Below are 18,576 nucleotides of genomic sequence, written 5' to 3' on the forward strand. Positions count from 1 at the left end.
TCATAAAAGACCTGTGAAGGGGTCCTGATGACACTAAGTTACTCTGGATAGAAAAGACTCAGGTCAGCTGTGGTTAATTGTGGGAAGAACTTGTGACATAGAATGACTAGGCAGTAAAATGGCATATGAAATTGAACATGGGCAAATGTGAAGTGATTCACATAAAAGAACAATCCAAATGTTACAGAATGGTGTGCACTGAGGTGGCTTTCACTGCTCCAGGCATGTGGCATCTGCAGCTGTGCTTTCCTCCAGGCTGAGAAAGATAAAGCACAACCACAAATGTGCACGGGGAGCAACAAGGAAGAGGACTGAGGACATGAAATGGATCATGTGTGTGAAACAGCAGACACTGGAGACCGACACAGAAAAGATAGAAGGGGAATATGATAGTGGCCTATAAAATTATGTGTCATGGAGATGTTGAATAGGCATTTGTTGTTCACTGTCTCTTTGATTGCAAGAACAAGGGGAATCTTCTTAAATTAATAAGTGACAGCTTAAAAACAGAAGTAGATATTCCTTTGATAAACTTTTAGTTAAGCTGTGAAACTTCTTCCTTCAGGATGTTTGGATGTTTAAAAGAATGGACGGATTCATGAACAAATTCTCATATCAAAGGCAAGTCGTAAAGGCAAGCTCATAGCAAAGGCAAGTCGTAAAATGACTGAGCAGATACAAGGCAACCAGGTGCCACATCCAGATCTCTTTGAGAGCTGAGGCAAAGGGTTGGACAGAAGATCTCCTCTGGTCACCCCTAGGCAGATGCTCCTATGGACTTCTGTAGGGGCTAAATTGCAGGAAACTTCCTCCTCTCCTCAAGAATATCTCTTCAGCAAAGTTAAATGCCTGCATTGAATCACTTTCTCCATTCTCCCTGGCTGTGATAGCTAAACAGGATTTGCTCTCTCAGGTCTCAGCCTCATAAATAGCAGACTAATACAATACAGTGCCCAAGGATTCTCCCAAAAGTTCATTTTGAGTTTTTCTGTTGATGTCAGATTTACATCTTTGCACAAAACATGAATTCTCCTTTAGAACTCCTCTTTATGAAGTTTGGCTTATTGTGTGGTCTTAGCTGCAGCAGAGTTGCCTAATCAGAGACAGCTCTTTCTGCTGCTAGAGAAGGAAAAAGGAGATGCTGTCTCACTAGTGGGCTTTTGGGGTGTGCCTGTGCACAACAGATGAGTAATCCTGATTTGAAAATAGCACTTTAATGGAACAATGGGTTGCGAGTACTACATGAAAGTTAGATACTTGTTCAGTCTTTCCATCTCTGCCTGCCTACTTATCTCTTGCAGTTTCTATTTCAAGAGAGATGAAACAATCGTAAATAATAAATAGACAAGAGTAATCTGTGTATAGAAGAATTAAAGCATTGTGAGTGTAGCTGGCATTGGTTATAGCCAGCTCTAGGCACTGCGTACACTCTCCCACTCTTTTGCCATGGCTGTGCAGTTCTCGGAAAGAGGATGACTGCAATCTGAAAACTATCAGCTGTGCACACTGCTCAGGCTTGGAGGCTGGGGAATGAAAGCTGATCAGAGGCATGTTCAGCAACCTCAGCACTTGCCTTTCAGATGTCGGTGACAGGCTCCTCCTTTGCATATCCGGGCTTAATCTGAAAGCAAAGGTGATGTTGCAGCGTTGCTCTGCATCCCCCGAGCTCTGCTGGAAGGTGCATTCTCAGGGCAGCCCCCACAGACCTGTTCCTCAGTTATTATCGCATAAGTGAACATGTGTCTTTATCATGTCCATTTCAAAGATACTCCTGTCCCATGAGCATCATGTCAGGATCTCAGGATCTTTGTAGGTTGAGAGGTCTGCTCGTGACTCTGTTAGAGTGCAGCTGGCTGGCTGTGGGGACTGTTTAGACACTAAAACCTCTTATGGAAGTGGTTTTATTTTATGGGTTGAAAATTAGAGGCTGACAGATGCTCATAAGAACTGTAAGATCACTGCTACCTTTTCAAATCTTTTTCCTTTTAAGGAATGAGCAATCAGTTACTTCGATACTCTCTAAAATGCACACCATCTTTACTGTGATGTTCTGGTATGCAAAAACCAGCTCGAGTCTTAAAGTAGGAAAATGTGAGCCGGTAATAAAGAAGAAAATGAAGTTGACTTTGAAATGAAAATGAAATTACTTTGTTGTTAGCAGTGGTGGATACTTGGGATCTCTGCAATAAAGCCCCTTTTACTCAGGTGCTGAAATATGCTTTTAGGCTGTGTCTCCAGTGTACAACAGGCATGGATCTTCAGAGAAAGGGATGGTGCTGATAACCCAATGCCCACACTATCTGGAGGTTTTACCTCAGACTAGCCCTGGAGCCCTGTGGACTGAACGCCACTACCATCCTTAAAGTGCGTCCTTACTTTCATTGAAAAATAATCTGAGCCAGCTCTGCAATATCAACTGGAGTGTGAGAAACGGTGACACTCACGGGTTTAGCTGCAAAGTATAAACCTGGTCAGAACTAACACGATAAGATAGACACACCTGGTGGCTACCTGGACACCTATATTTGAAGTTTGAGGTCTGAAACTATCTGCCTCAAGTACTTAGAGGCTGTAATTAGCATATATATAAATAAGTTCATTAAAAATTATATCAGTGCAATCTGATATGCAGTTAGTCTATGGTGACAGTTTTGGTAGCACACTACCCATAGCAGCAAGGTGCTATAGTGCTTCAGAACTCTCAGACTGGGCTGGCTCACAGGTTTGCTGCCTTCTGAAGGATTCAACAGAAATGTCCCATCCTGGAGCTGAGCCAGCCTGCCTGTGCTAGATGTGTGAAACCTAATGAGATCACAGCAGGTAGTGAGTGGCTGCAGGTGGTAACCTGAATCCAGGCTCTTGGCTGCTTTTGATGCTATATTTTCCATTTACAAAAAAAAACTGTTAGAACAGTGTCAACCTTCAGGTTGACTGAAAAAGAAAGCTTTCAAAAGTTTGGCAGAGAAATTGTTCCTCGGAAGAAGCAAATCTGAATCATTACCATGATATGCAGCAGCTTTACATGGCTTTTTCTAAGCAAAGGCTGTGACACGTCTAGGTCAGTGAGTCATTTTACAAGTTACAATTGCACTGTAGATGTGCAATTTTTTTAGGAGTTATTGCTACTTGAGTCTTAGTTGCTCTGCAGCCCAGTTTTATCATTTTGAGTGATCTGCATTTTTGGTTTATTTAAATTGAAAACCAAACAAATTCTTTCTCTATTGCTGAAAATCCAGAGCTTTTAGAGAAATTATGACCATGTGCAAAATATTTTCAAACATAGGAATACTGGAAAAGGAAAGAAAGAGAGGAAGAATTCTTCTCTGTGATGCAGTTTTGGGCACAGCTGATTGTCCCATGAAATCCCCATGCACTGCTATCATTACTTTTACTCTTAACTAAAGATTTGTGCATATATGTAGTATCTATAACCAGGAATTACAACTAGTGTTATAAAGAACAGCTGTAAGTATGCTTTAAGCCACTGTAATATTTGTGATTTTTCTATTTACCTTTTTTTTTTTTCCCATCTGTCAGGCTTAACGGTTATTGAGCTCTAACCATTTCTAAGTTGGAACTTATATACAAGAGTTGAATCAGAACATCAAGCTTAGCTTTATTTGGAGGAGAGAAAGAAAAACCTTTGTGAAAATGACTATGGGGAATTTTGTATTTGTTGCCTCTCAATTTCAAGAGGAAATTTCCCGAGTTTCCAAATGAAATGGTCTTTTTCTTTTTGCCAGTTAGCTTGATCTGAAATAGCCTTAATTAAGATTGAAGTAGTAGAATGATTCTGCTGGTCAGACACAGCTTTCCGTTGTGCAGGTACAGATCCCATCGTCATTTCAGATGTGTCTCTTCAGGTGTGTATGGGTGAATTTTATCTGGAATGGGTTTCTCTGAATGTGGCAGACTTTGCCATCGATATTGCATTAAAATGTTTGAGACAGCCTAAAGTCTTTATTCTCATTTCTCCAAATCTGCTTTGGTTTTGTAGTGCTATGAGGAATTGAAAGGTAGTAAAAACGTGTTTGTATTACTGAAATCTACAGGCTCGACATGTAGTGCCCTGATTTGACAGGGAGTAGGGGGAGAGGTTCTTTTACAGCAACTGCTTTTCAGATTGGAGTCACTTTCTCAGTAAATTTCAAGTGTAACGTTTTCAGGTTAAAAACTTGCATATAAAAATGGCTCTTAAACCAAATTACTGGGAATGTAAGAGAAGGATGTTTTGTAACACTCAGTAGGAACCCAAACTTCTTTTTATTCCTTCTCTCCTTCTGTCTTTTACTTGTTTTTCTTGGAATTTTGCATTAAGTGGTGAGATTAGGAGACACCTGTCCACAGACTTAAGCAGATCATGTCACGGGTTGTTACGCACTCAGGGCCTGTGCAAGCTGGCTGAGAAAGGAAGTGGCAAATCACAATGACTTCCTTTACTCAAAATGTTTTCCTTTAGAGACTTTCAGTTTTTATGAGTTTAGCGCTTTCATTGTCTCCTTCCTCATTTCCTTACACTCTAGCAAGCAGCCATCTGGATATGGAAAACAGAGATAATCATTTAGCCCTAGCATACTTAAAAAGCTTCTGTTATTCTTGTGCCATCAATGTAAACAATTTCTGGAGATATACTTGTTACTGTAAATTGTGAAGTGCTGTATCTTCTTGCAGTGTTTTGCAGGGTTTAGGTATTTTCCAGGACTTGTCATGGGTTTTTTGGTTTTTTTTGGTGTGGATTGTTGTTTGTTTGTTTTGTTTTGTTTTTAAATCCTGTAGAGTAAAACAAATACATTGTAGTGAAAGTGACCATTTAAGACATAAATTTGCCTGAGTTTATCCTTCAGGATGATACAGAGCTCTGTCAGGCTTTGAATGACATATTATGTGTCCTTCTGTCAGGATGCATGAGGAGTGAGTGTTAAAGTTCATTGTCATGCAAGCATGTAAATGTTAATGAGGCTGCTAATTATCTCCTGCACAGCCTCCATCAACCACAGAGAGGAGAGATAGCAATGGTTAATAGCTACTCCTCGCTACATGTAAATTTATCATGTGGCCAGGGAACCCCAGTTCAGGGACTTTCTGCTTGACCCCTGCAGTAGCAAGCAAGTTGTACTAGGACAAGAACAAAAAAAAAAAAAAAAATCCACAAGGCTCAAGATTTAGGAAGAGGACAAGCTGTGACTGATTGTGGTGCAGAACAGAAGCATTTAGAGAGCTCTCTTTTAATTTCTGGTCTGAGATTGGACAGCGTTTATGCAGTTACAGATGAAACCCTTTACTTCAATATTAGTGACCATATAGGTGAATATAGGCACCTGGTCCCAGGCAGGTTAGGGTGAGTATTTGGAACAGTTGAGGTGAGTCTGTAAACCAGAGATGAAGATAGCTTAATATTTTCCTTATTCAGGCCAAATTTAGGTCTGCTATTAGCCCACTGTCTGTGCAGATAAAAGCATCCTGGTGAACTCAAACATGATGTCACAGGTTTGAATTTGCCCCATGTTCTTCTAATGTCTGTCTTGTAAAATGAACAGTGGCTGCTCTGAGAATATTTCAGGGTATAATTTATATGTGCAGGTCTGTAGTTATTTAAGGATAGAATGTGATAATCTGCTGTCGGTAAAGCTTGCCCTTTCCTGTGAGGAAGCAAAAATCTGGAGTTGGGCTAGTCAGGAGGAGAATATTCACTTTCTCTCAGCTATTTCATATTATATGATGTCAGATGGAGCAACTGATGTCATCTACCTGGACTTGTGTAAAGCATTTGATGCTCTCCCGCATGACATCCTTATCTCTAAATTGGAGAGATGTGGGTTTGATGGGTGGGCCCCTTGGTGGATAAGGAATTAGCTGGATGGTGGCACTGAAGAGTGGCAGTCAACAGCTTGATGTCCTAGTGGAGAGCAGTGATGAGTGGTGTTCCTCAGGGATCAGTGTTGGGGCCAGCAATGTTTAACATCTTTGTTGGAGACACAGACAGTGGGATTGAGTGCACCCTCAGAAAGTTTGTGGTCAACACCCTGGAGGGAAGGGATGGGCCATCCAGAGGGACCTGGACAGGCTGAAGGGGTGGGACATGCAAACCTCATGGAGTTCAACAAGGGCAAGTGCAAGGTCCTGCACAGGGGTCAGGGCAATCCCAAGCACAGACACAGGCTGAGTGATGAGTGGATGGAGAGCAGCCCTGAGGAGAAGGACTTGGGGGTATTAGTGGGTGGAAAACTGACTGTGAGCCAACAATGTGTGCTCACAGCCCAGAAAGCCAACCGTGTCCTGGGCTGCATCAATAGCAGTGTGGCCAGCAGGGCAAGGGAGGGGATTCTCCCCCTCTACTCTGCTCTCATTAGGCCCCCCCTGCAGTTCTGTGTCCAGTTCTGGAGGCACCAACATCAGAAGGACACGGACCTGCTCGAGCGGGTCTAGAGGAGGCCACGAAGATGATCAGGGGCTGAAGCACCCCCTGTGAGGGCAGGCTGAGAGAGTTGGGGGTGTTCAGCCTAGAGTAGGCTCTGGGGAGACCTTAGAGCAGCCTTCCAGTACTACAGGAAAGATGGGGAGGGACTCTTTATCAGGGGGTGTAGGGATAGGATGAGGGGTAATGGTTTTAAACTGAAAGAGGATGGATTTAGATCAGATACAAGGAAGAAATTCTTCGCTGTGAGGGTGGTGGTGCCCTGGCACAGGTTGCCCAGAGAAGCTGTGGCTGCCCCCTCCCTGGCAGTGTTCAAAGCCAGGTTGGACGGGGCTTTGGGCAACCTGGGCTAGGGGAAGGTGTCCCTGCCCATGGCAGGGGGTGGGACTGGAGGATCTTTAAAGGTCCCTTCCAACACAAGCCATTTGGTGATTCAGTGATTTCAGGTGTTTGGGGCTATTGTATTCTGCTATCTGAATTGGTGTCATCCCTGTTCCTGAAGGCAAATCAGTTAAAAAGCAGCAAAGAACAGCACTGGGCCCTGTTCTTTCAGTTCAGTTTTTCTGAAATGGGAAAATAAATTCTGTATTTTTTGGTCACTGAAGGTTAGGCATTTTTCAGAAGTAAAGACAAAAGGGTTTCGTATAGAAACATTTACATTTCTGTTATGAACATGCATACTTCATCTGCTCTACAAAATATATGAATTTGATCAGCTTCAGGTGAATGGATCAAAACTGACTCTAGGCCATGTGATGCCAGTGCCAAGCCACAGAATATGAAGGAAAGAGGAAGAGTTGTAGGAAGGTCAATCAGATAGTGAAGGTAAAGGGGGTATGTGGAGGTCAGCTGTGTATAAGAAGAGGTGAGGTAACCAGAGTATAGTATTCAGTCCAGAGATGCTGGAAAGAAAACAGCTAAGGGGGTGCTGAGCTGAGTGGAGTAATCTTTGCTGAGATGTGCTGTTCTAGAGCTTCCACCATCAGGCAGCAAAGACCAATCCCTGTCAGCAGTGGCACTATAGGAAAGTCACAGAGGCTTTATTCACTTCTGTGGAATACTCTGGATTTATGCTTGATTGCTGAGAAGAAAGTTTCTAGAATTAGAGCTTTGGGATTGCTCATACATAAGGATGGGAAAGCCAGTATGTTTAATGCTCTGATTCTACTCTCCCCTGCTTTATTTGAGAGCATTTTGCAATTTACTGTACAGTCCCATGAATTAAAATATATGTCCTTCAATAGTTCCCTTCAGCTTGGAAGGGATCTCAGGAGGTCTCTGGTTCAACCTTCTGCTCAAAGCCTGGGCTGCTGTGAGATCAGATCAGGTTCCTCAGGGTTTTATCCAGCCTGCTCTTGAAAACTTCCAGTAATGGAGACAGCATGAGCTCTTTGGGTGACTTGTGCCACTCCTTGACTGTTGTCGTGGCGCTAAACATTTCCCTCGTATCCAGTCAGAACAACTCTAATGGCAAATTTCATCTGCTGTTTCTTGTCCTCTCACCATACATCACAGAGTGGTTGCAAACCTGAAACTCTTTAAGACTGTGCTGACAGCAAACTAACAAGCACCAGTGCTTAACAGGCTCTTTGTCAGATGCACTGAGACACACAGCAACCTGCATTATTTTCTGTTTTACAAGGTGAGAGACTTCACTGATGATGGAAAGAAGCAATTATAAACACAGAGCATTATGCACAGAATCAGATTAGAGCTGTTCCTTGCCCCCAGTTACTAAGCTGTAGTACTTAAATAAAATACGTATATGAAGTGCCACCACAGAGGACTGTTTTTAAAAGATGCTCAGAAAGCAAAATCTATTTAACTAAGAAACTACAGAAATATAAGGAAATAAATGCCTCAATAAGGAGATATTTGACCTTGTTTCTACTAGGAATAAATTCAATTTCAGTTCAGATTTAGAGGATTTCTTAAAAAGATGTTAGGTGGCTTTCGGTTATGAACAGAAAATATGGTCCAAATGAATTTGTAATATATTGTGAAAGCAAAGTTGTTGCATTGCATTTTACCAATACTAGCAAAGAGAAAAATAGTTGGTTAGCGTTGGTGTTTTGGATGTATATAACTCACATGAAGTGATTTCTTATGAGAAGGATGCACCAATTCAACCAACAATCTGTGTTCAATCTGTAAGAGTTATTAAAATGCCATATAATGATGCCTAGATGGTTTTTATTCTTCAAGATCACAGAGGCCAACATCAGTAAGCTGATACTAATTGAAGAATTACATATTTAGTGCCAGAAGGGACGTCACTAAAACATCTCCCAGGGGGTTATGGGAATATACACATGTAGAAAGGAATGTCTTCTGTGGTGATTTGAGATTAGTGCCATGCAGGGTTCTGTGGTTAGATTGCTCTTCTAGTTCTGACTCTATAAAAATTATGAGCTGTTACATCTTTAATCACATGGGAGAGGAGAGGGGACTGTCTTTCTAACAATGAACAGACATGTTATAATGCCATTAAATACTTAGCAGAAAACTCCTTAGCTGTATTTGTTTGATGACAGTCTCACTCTAACTAAAACACAGAATGGGGAAAAAATGGAAGTAGGAAAACTGCTCCCTACTTGTAAAATTGTACCTAGCAAATGTCAGTGCTGCAAATAGATTTTGAATGCGAAGACAGTTGCGTCTTAAAAGCTGTTACGCATCATCAGACTTCTCCCAACTGTTGAGATTGCTTTATAGTTTAGCATTGATTACCACAGTAGTTATTTTTCTCCACAAATTGAAAAGCTGTATTTACTTCTTGTGTCAGCGGCCATTTCTAATATTGCACAAAGCTAAGCTGTCAGGCATAGGCTTTCAGTGTCAGTCTTCTGCTTGGTCAAAAGGGTACCTGTTACGCTTTGGGGACCATCTGCAGTGCTTGTTTAAGAACCAAGAGACATAGCTGAAAAGTAAGTGGTCGTGAAATACCTTATATGTGTCTCATAACTACTTGTAAGATACCTCCTCTGTTGGAGAAGATCAAAAGATTACATTCCATAGTCACTGTACTATATAGTGAGACCTCATACCTTTTGAATTCTAGAGTGTATGAAAATGAAATATTGTCCCTAAAGAACCCTTCACAACTCTGAGCTGCAGCCACTAGGTGTAGCTTTGTGAGTTCAGTTTTTGCTGTATGAGTATGCATGCAGTATGGATATGAGTAACAGCAGCCTTAAGTACAGGCTGGATCAAAGCCATATGCTCAAAACGGGTATTGTTTTACACACTACATATATATATATATACATATATATACATATATATATATATATATATACAACCTTTCTCCTTATTATAAAAGAAACTTTTACAAGAATACATAATTCATATTAGTAGCAAGCCCTTCCTCATTTCCCCTTCCATTGTGCAAAGCCAGCCACCAGAGGGAAGGAATGATTGCATACACGCCCGTACACATCTGCAGCATTGTATCAAAGCTTCCTGTGGTGCTTCAGTGCTTCTATTAAGTAGTAGAATCCTGACTAGATGAGGAAAGAATTATTTGCTCTTGTATGACTTCTGAAGATTAATGTTTGTGTTTGCAAATATGAACTGAGTTTCCATTGTTGAGGAAAGGTTTATTAGTTTGGTCAGAAATGTAAGAACTTTTTTACAATTTTGACCAGACATCATGTTTTCTGGTGAGGCTCTCTGTTAGGAATATAGTCCCTTCCCTCCTCACCACAAATTTTAAAAAGGTGAAGGCATGTCTTCACTATGACCCACACTGAAAAAGTTAGTAAAGAAGTGTGACAGAAGTCAATGATGTTTATACATGATAGCTGCCTCAGGAACACTTGTGGCAGACTATTTGGCTGGATGTCATCTGCACTGATCTTTGTAATTTAAACTAAGTCTTTTTTTTTTTTTTTTTTTTTTTTTTTTTTTTTTTTTTTTTTTTTTAATGCAGTGATAAAGGAAAGAATTTTAAGGATTTCAGTCCTGGAAATGATTAATAATAGATTGATCCCAGTGTAGAGGTTTCATTAAATGTAATTATGTGCCAGCTGTTGGGGAAATTTAACACCAAAAAGGAGCACCATTTTGAATTATCCAGCACCAACTACAGATGAGAAGTTAGTGTGAGTCAGGAGACAAGTTTTGTACTAAGGTACAGAAGTAAAAGGAGAGAAAACCAGTAGCAATCATTTAAGTCTTTCATGTGGCACAAGAAGAGCACAAGAAGCATGGTTCAGTGCATGAGTAACTGCTCACCTAAGGTCTGTTTGTGAAGTTTGATAAAATGATTTGTGGTCCTCGCTTCTCGTGGTCTGGACTGCTGTGAAGTTTGGATGATTGAGAACTTGCTACTTAACTTGGTGTATGTTGTGCTTAACCTCTTGTTAGATGGCAAGCCAGTCTGGTACTCAGTCTGGGTTTGGGGTTGCTTGAGGAACTCTGCTGGCAGCTTCACTAAACCATTTACAGCTCATCTTTGAGAAAATGCTGAGAAGCTACCTCCAATATTTTGGTGCTTGTCTTTAAAGCTCTGTTTTTCCGCATTTTGTTTTAAAATTGCATTTTTGCTTGTGTGTCCATGCATAGTATAGTGTTAAAATCATCCTGATGTGGTGAATGCAGTTTTCTGGATTGTCATGATGACTCCATGCTCACTGCTAGTTAGATACAACCTGCTTGTTTGAAACTGTCCTCCTTTTGTGTAATCACACTCTCATCTTTCTTGCAGTGTCAGTGGTAGGCTTTCTCCTTCTTAGTTGTTAATACTGTGATATGTCCAGGTAATTTATGCTGAAGGATCAAGTCAGTATTTGAAAAACATTTCTGTAAGTATAAATAGGGATTTGACTTGTGGTGGCCTGTTTTTAACATCATTATCATTAAGCATTTTCTCTCAGGTTGAGGAAATTGAATACAAATAATTAATACTGAGTTTCAAAGTTCCTTGGGGGACACTTGTAGAATTGGTGTGTACTCAGCAACTTTTGATTTAGATATTCTGTGGTGCAGGACTTTGAGCAGAATGTGTGGGAGAATAAATCTTCTCATACAGTCATCTAGGTTGCTCGAATGGGGCAGTATTTTGCAGATATAACATTTAATGGGCTAATTTGATACTATTGTATCTCTTTTATTTTGGCAGCCTTCGGGTGTTCTTTATTAAAGAGTAGTAAAACAAAATGATGGGCAGGTACTCTTTCTTTTGTATGATATTTTTTCTATTTATTTCCATCAGAAGAAGGAAAGCACAGCCCTTATTTAGTCAAAAAACTGAAACGTTCTGATTAAAATAGTACAGTAATAATATGGTAGTGTTCCAATCATTGAAACTCTTCTAACAAAAACAATCTAGACATCATTACAGTCTTTGGAAAACATCCAAGATAAAGTTTATTTTCTGGTGCAGAGTCTAACGTGGTGACTTTCTACCCATTCCTATTAGGAAAGGTCACAGTCAAAGTCCCATCAAAAATGTAGAAAGTCTTATCTAATCCCTCAGTCTGTTTTAGCCAATGACTCTTCCAGTAGGGAACAAAATTAATTTTCTTTCATTTGCAATGGGTATGTAATACAGTAGTATCAACAAGAAAAAGAAAATCATATCTTAGCCTAGAGATACTGGACTGAAAATTTATTCTTCAGTATGTAAGTTAAATGAGATATAGGTAAGAATGCTTTTAATAGTGATATACCTAATCCTTTCTCCTAAAACCATAGGGTAGAGTTGTAAGTCTGGTCCCTTTGTCTGTTGGATGAAAAAGGATAGCATACGATGTTTGGTTTTTGGCATTTCTAAGAACATCGGAGGTCTGTGCTGCCCCAGAGCAGCCACTTTTCTGAGCAGTATACAAATTTAATACAAAGACTTATAAATTTCCGGTCCCTACAGAGTCTTACTATTGCTTTGTGTATGGGTGGGTGTATCTAAAAGAATTTTCTGTACAAATTGTAGGGTTTTGTGTAACTGTTAAGAATGCAGTGTCTTGATAGGTGTGAGAAAAATACCAGTGGGTATACATAAACATCTTTTGGACATTATTTCGAGAAGAATTTGAAGATGTAAAAGTAACAATGTATTTTAAAAAAATGTGTTGGAGGTAGTTTTTCTCATTCTCCTTTAGTAATTCTGTGTCCCAGCAATAATGAAAGCAGCATTTATATACTACAGTATGAGCAGGTCAATGGAAAAAACATGTGTTAAATTCTTTAGGCTTTGAAGCAGGCCTTTAGAAATCAGTCAGTGTTTTAATACAGCCTACCAAATTAAATAATACGTTTTACAGTTTTCAAACAAAAGGGAATATTTTGAGAAAAATGCTGCTGTGGTAAAACCTGCAGTTGCTTAAATGAAAATATTTTAGTGGAGATGCTAAGCTGCTGTTGACCTACTTGGTTTGTTCCCTTTGAAGATATGAATAGTTACACTGCTCTGTAACAGCTTCTAGCCCTCATCTCACCTTGGTGCCTTGTTCAAATACTCAATTACCTGTTAGTCATAGCAGATGGTACTGTTTCTCACACACTCTCTACCGTTCTGATATTGCAGAGCCTTTCTGTGTACAGCTTATGGTACTTGTATTTATGCCCTCAATTCAGCACACCTTTCAGTGAGAGCCTGACGGTAACAACTTGGGTGAACTTGTAGAGGTCATTAGAATTATGCTTTGTGTGGGCACATGTTTCTGTGTTGAATTAAAATAGATACATGTTGAGCTGAATGTACTCAGCAGTTTGATCCAGTTTGTTTTACTGTTCTTGAGCAGTTGGTTTTACTGTTCTAGAATGATCTTGCTGTAAATTGTCATTAAGGTAAATTAAGACTTCACATTGGTTTTATTTGTGTTACAGGTACTTTATATCTAAATGGTGAGTTACAAGTCTGTTTCTGGTACTATCCAAACCTCAATGTCAGAAACCATAAAATCCCCTTTTCACTGGTTTCCATTCCCTGTTTAGGCTTGGGGTAGGTGCTGCCAAAATATCTTTGGTCTAGTATAGTCTGTGTATGACTTAACATACTCAGTCACAGCCAGCTTCTTGGACAAATAGGTATAGTGAGGTGGGGTAGAATCCAGAGTTAGAGCTGGGGTCAGGGATAGACATTTTTCTTTTATTGAAATGGTTTTCCTTGCAAGATGTTTATTCATTGAAACAGGGAAAAAAACCCCAAAAATCTGGCTTCTAGCTTGGAAGGCTGAAGAATCACCTAGATCTCCAAGAAACCTGTTACACTGTGGCGAAATCTGTCATATTCTCCTGTTGAAACTGCTCTATGTGTAGATGATAAAACATTGTGTAGAGATAGTGTAGCTCTGTGGCTAGGGTGCTCGGCTGCGATGTGCGTAGCTTTGGTATAAATCTCAGCTCTAATAAGTGAGTATGTAGAATGGAATGCTATTATTCTCCTGTGTGAAAGGTTGTGCATTTTTTCAACAGAACAGGTAAACTTTTGAAGTGTTGATATTTTTGGCAGAACAAAAAACCCGTTGCTGCCTAGTTCTATCCCAGAAATCGACCTCCCATTTAAACATGGTTATCTAAGCACATTTGCTGACTACAGTAGTATTCAGAGCCACGTCTTGCAGTTAGAGCCAGATTTGCCTATAAGAAGCAGATCATATGAGCAGACACAAAGACAGTTTGACGAATGTTAAACATAATTTAAAAGTAGTTTAATTTATACATTGTTTATTCCACAATCTCTCCATGTTATTGACATAAAACCATCTTGCTGTAGCTTTCCCTGCCTGCCGTGTACTTTTCCTGACCTCTGTTGTGATTACTTTTTATAACAGATGACCTCTTATGTTCTGAGAGTTGTCAGTTTAAGATGCATATATTCCCGTACAGCTACAGAAAAACCCTATCGTGGATTAGTGGGAATAAAGAAAATATGAGCTCTGATAGAAGGATAGTCATCCCAAAATACATTGTTATTTTCAATTCCATAGGATTAAGCCATTGTCTCGAAGTAGTTGTATAGTTTTTGATCCACAGTAAATATGTGGACATGCCATACTCTGTAGCGCTTGCAGACTGCAGCTGATCCCTTCTTCAGAAATGTCTTCACCTCCTTTAAATGAGGACAAAATCCATCAGCTTCCCAGCTGCAATTTAAGGAGAGAAAGGCTTTGGTCCCTTCCCCTGTGGAGGAATATGATAACGGAGGAATTTTTGTGGTGACTAAGTAGATTTTGCAGAATGGGGACTTGCTGCAGGAGGCATGTTTTTATTTTTGTGAGTAGAGCTGCACTTAATGAAAATTGGACTGGAAGGGCAGCTGTTTGGCTGCATTGATGTCAGGGTCACACTGGAGAAGGAGAGCACACTATCTTCTCTTTTGAGGCTTTCCTCAGGTCCGTTAGTGAAGTTTTAGGAAATATCCTAAAAATAAATAATGTATTCCCCTTAATTATGAGAGCTTTCTGGAGAAGTTATTTTAAGCCCAGAAGCCAGGAAAGTTCTCTGGTGTTTTTTCCTAAGTCTTTAGCAGAGGGAGGACTGGCATAAAATTCAGATAAATGTAGGTGATGTGGGGAGTCTTGAGAAGTTTTTCAATTTAAGCCCCTACTGTGTTAACGATGTCCTTGCCTCCTGGGGAGATCTCTTCATCATCAGAGCATTTAATCAGAAACATGCGAAGTGTCCTGATTTACTGCACACGGCATGGTATGGCCTCGGTGTGGCTGAATCCAGGGCATGGTGCTGTGCTCAGGGCGGGCTGTACGCCCGTCATTTCCAGTGCGGGGTGGCCATGCCGGCAGCACCGGGGAAGGGTGGGCCTGCCGAGCAGCTGGCTGGCTCTGCTGTGGCTCCGCAGGGTACAGGAGCCTCAAACCCTGGAGGGTGCCTGCCCCGAAACAGGCTCTGCTCCCGCCTCTGTGTAAGGGTCCTGCAAAACCTGGCGTGCCAGCTGGAGCAAATTCCTGTCTCACTGCTGTGGCCAAGTGTGTTCAAGTTCAGAGAGCCTCAGGGGCTGTTCCTGAGGTATGAGTCCATAGAGCACATACTGCCCTGGGATTCAGTTTTGCCAGCTGAGGAGCCAACTGGTCGCTCCAAACCGAAGCCAGTCAGTCAGCCAACAGGTCCAGACTGTGCACAGCAAGGATAAAGGAGTCCCAAGCTTGTCTTATGGCAGGCTTAAAAGAGATGATGTTCTCCCCCTTGCAGAGATGCAGCTCAGGATTGAGTTTGTGAAAAAATTGGAGGGTTGGATCACACTTGAACTGATGTAGTGAGGGAAAGAGAATAATTTCCTATGGCCCAAAACCTTTGCCTTTCAGCCAGCTGTAGTTGAATTACTGATCAGTAATTGTCTTACTGATACAATACTTGTTCAAGCTGCAAACACAGCTAGCAAAATTATTTGTAAGTGACCGTAAGTGCCAGTTATTGTACTGAATACGGTCACTTTGCTTCTGATATGACATCTTCCTGCTGAGTTTCCTTCTACCTCTCTGTCTCACTATATTTTTAGATCTTTATCACCTAAGGTGTAGAAATGGATGATCTCTCTTTGTTAGAGAGGAAGAGGCTGAGTTTCTTTAATCTGAACAATTAACGGTAGTGATGGTAATGCTGTTTTGGTCACTTAAAGCAATAGATGGGAATAGATGATACAAACTAAGCCAAATGCAAGTGAAAAAATCGGAAAACATAGCTGCAGCTATACTACACTTCTCACAAAGTGTGCTAGGGCTGAACCATGTGCTAGTCACAGACTTAATTGTCCTGCATACATATTAAAACCTTTTCCTGTGTTTTACAGGATTGGTATTATGCGTAATACATCCTTCAGGTAACGGTCTATATTTGCAGATATGCCTCTCTACAGCTGAAAAGGTGCTGCCCTGCGAAGTGCTGCATATGGATCACTGCTTAGCAGGGAGAGTAGAAGCAGTGTTCAGGAGCAAAGTTTGAGGTTTATGAAAAACAGACACAACAGGAAAGGATTTCTCAGGGGAAAAAAAGATGAAGAGGAAGTTTGGCTGGTCGCCTCTAGGAGGCTCTGGGCATAGAAAAAGGGAACCAAGCTTTGGAGAAAGCCCAAACTGATTTGTGCTCTGTAATGTGGAGAAAGAATGTTCATTAGTAAAATTAAATCTCAGAGCAAGACATCTCAACCTCCTTTTTTCCTTCTCTCTGAGAAGCACAAAGTTCACTGGAAATCTTTGGAAGATTTTGATTAGATTACAAGTCTATGTCTGTATTATCTTATTATCTAAAAGAATAATTTTGACAAGGTAAAGACAGTGGAGTTAAATCCAGGATGGTTTTATTTTGGCCATGTCCTAATAGAAATCTATAGCAGTGAAAGTAATTTCTGTCTGTAAAGCAGTGCAGTCAGGTTTTCTGGGAGTTGGGAGCCTCTGTGCCTGTAGATAACTTCTCTTTCTTTCAGGCAGTTTCTGTGACTAACTTCTGCCAAGATGCCTTTCTGGGAAGAGGATACTATGGTAGCAGTGCATAATTTAAGCCTCTCCCTTACATCTACACGATGTATTTTGTCACATCCCTATCTTCATATAATGCTTTTTTAGTTGCTTATGGTATAGTTATCATTAGAGACTATTAGAACTAGTATTTCACTTCACAAACATAACAGAGTGGTGAATTTACACATAATTTGTGATTTTTCTATCCATGGCATGGGCACAGTGCTTGTTTTACAAGGAAATTAAAGGTTTGGATGATTTGTGTTTGCACAGCGTTACATAGGGAAGCAGGTTATAGGCAAGGCCGTGCTGTCAGATTTGGTTATATGTTGTCAATTTCGCATGGCTCAGCTGATGTGTTGAACTTGAGTTAGCCTTCCCTATTCTGACCAGTCAGTATCTTCTCAGGTAAGCTGAGTGGTGAGGATAAACCGTGATTACGTTTTCAGACAAAATATTTTCTCACCCAAGGTGCTCCCAGAGATATTGACCAAATAGGAACTATTAATGACTCAGTAATTTTTTTACATTGATCAATTAATAAACAGAAAGGGAACCCAGCTTGTCAAAGTGATTGCAGCAAGTAGTTCACAACTTAGTAATTGTCTGGCTCATCTCTTTGACACTCACAAAAAAGAATACAAATATTTTAAAATTATATGCAGCTTCTTAAAATATTGCCAACACTATTTTTCTATCAACTAGATTTAAATTCATTTCTTAGAATGTTGGAGAATGCTACATCATTCTCAGCTCTTCCCTATGCTTATTTTCTTCTTGACCTGAATTTGCTTTTCTTTGTATGAGTAACTACTTTACTCAGTTTAGAAATAATTCTGTTCCCGGCAGCCCTGCTTAAGAGTTTTGATTTGATCAGAGAAAAGGGAAAATAGGGTCTGCAAACATCTCAATGTCTTTATTGGCAATGCTTATTATAGAAACATTTGAAATGCTCCTGAAAGCTATGCTGTTGCTGGAAAAGCAAATTTGAGCAGGAGGAAAACTTTTCACAGTTGGATTTTAAAACCAACAAAACGCCCAACTATCTTATTTTCTAGGCCATAGGTACCACATACGTGTTTTACTGAATATGAAAGAATTTTTTGAGACTTCATAAAATGATTTCATTCTTTGAAAAGGATGTTGTCAAATAATTTTAATGTATTTTAATTAAACGAGTTTACAAAGCAATAAACTGTCATCTACAGATAATTAAATGTTGAATTGCATATTTAATAAGTGAGAAGAATCGTGAGTATTTTTTAGCATGATGAAAATTAGTCCAATATTGCAGATAGTTTAGGAGGCTCTGACAAACTTCACTGAATATATACAGATGTTGACAAAGGCCCATCTTTGACTCTCCTGTTTCTTTCTTACTTATTAAACTAATGTCACTTCAAAGCATATTTTTAAATGAAAAATAAATATTTGAGAGTGAAATGTTAAAACTAAGACTCAACAGTGTGGTTAGCTTTGCCTCTCAGCTCGTGATGCCCTTGGCTTACAATGAATTAGCCTTACAGTGAGTAGTATAATCTGGCAGTGGTCTGGATCATGACCTGGTAATTTTCCCAGGGTTGTTTTCCAGATAATAATTGAGTTATTTATGTATACATTTATTTATATTTAATGTTTATCTATAAATATTCAGTTGTTATTTCTGTTCATACCCAGGACTTGGCAGTTCATTTCCACTGAAGAATCTGGGGCATGATTTGAACAATATGTTTGTGGGAACTTAAT

The 18,576-nt window shown here is 40.0% G+C and overlaps 1 protein-coding gene across 2 annotated transcripts in view; it reads left to right on the forward strand.

Moving 5' to 3' along the window:
* LOC113483530 (glypican-5-like) overlaps window positions 1-18,576 on the forward strand; it is a 367,287-nt gene that overhangs the window by 119,824 nt on the left and 228,887 nt on the right. The window lies entirely within an intron of this gene.

Source organism: Athene cunicularia (genome assembly GCF_003259725.1).
Source record: "Athene cunicularia isolate RWA chromosome 9 unlocalized genomic scaffold, athCun1 chr9_part1, whole genome shotgun sequence".
Classification (NCBI taxonomy): domain Eukaryota; kingdom Metazoa; phylum Chordata; class Aves; order Strigiformes; family Strigidae; genus Athene; species Athene cunicularia.